Source organism: Heterocephalus glaber, unplaced genomic scaffold (genome assembly GCF_053883595.1).
Source record: "Heterocephalus glaber isolate CG9 unplaced genomic scaffold, H.glaber_assembly_v1.0 deba00001523, whole genome shotgun sequence".
NCBI classification, from domain to species: Eukaryota; Metazoa; Chordata; class Mammalia; order Rodentia; family Bathyergidae; genus Heterocephalus; species Heterocephalus glaber.
Genome location: NW_028258327.1, coordinates 3,305,041 through 3,305,931, shown reverse-complemented (window position 1 = coordinate 3,305,931; position 891 = coordinate 3,305,041). Strand labels below are relative to the sequence as shown.

At 40.1% G+C, this 891-nt stretch overlaps 1 pseudogene; it reads right to left on the bottom strand.

The window, feature by feature from the left end:
- Nucleotides 1–322: 322 nt before the first annotated feature.
- LOC147824942 (MICOS complex subunit MIC19 pseudogene) lies at nt 323–643 on the bottom strand (annotated as a pseudogene).
- Nucleotides 644–891: the final 248 nt, after the last annotated feature.

The window sequence follows — 891 nt, the reverse complement described above, 5'->3', positions numbered from 1 at the left end:
AATTAGTGCATTCTTATGGAGGACAAATTTTCAGGAATCCGACATCTAAAAATTTACACATGAAGTTGGGATAAAACTTTTGAAGTGATGTCAGTCACCTCAGCAGAACTGTTAAGAAGTATTGGGGAAAAATGAAGCAGAACCCTTGAAATAGCAAGGCAGTCCAGCAGTGCAGGGTCTGCTCACTACATCAAGATGGAAAGTCAAAAGAGACCGATCCTTGGCATAACCTTTTAAAACAGTAAACCATCCCATTCCCACCAAATAACTAATCTGAAATCAAAACAATCAGCTTAAATTTCTCTCCTTAGAAAGGGAGAGGTTATTCATGGTAACACTGGAAGATTTTGGCCTGCAGATCAGCACAGACCAGATGATAATCATACCGCTTGAACTTTGCTTCTACTTCCTCAGCAGCTTTCTGATATTTCTCAGTGATAACTTTATAGAACTCTGAACTCCTCTCATCCAGTCTAGCCAGCTGCTCTTTGTAGAACGCATCCTGCTTCTTTATCGTTCGGTTTTTCTCTTCCAGCTGCTTAGTCAAGTGCTTTGCCTTTGAGCATTCTTCCTCACTTAATATCATCTCTCGAAGGATAGCTCTGTTTACCCTCAGCTGTTCTGCTCTGGCTAACCGGTACATGCACTGTGTCAATCATGTCAAACAGAGCATGCTGGAGAAGGGAGGATAAAATCAACTTTAGAACATGCAAAACTTTAATTCCAGAAGTGGAACACTTTTTTTCTGCATAAGAAAATAATGCACTTAAAAAGAGAAGACCACTAAAAAGAAGCACCAGCGAATGAACTCAACAGAATCATATCATGTTTTGATGAACAACAGTTTGAGAAGCCAAGGTCTAGATCAGGAATCAGTCCTCAAAGGACACT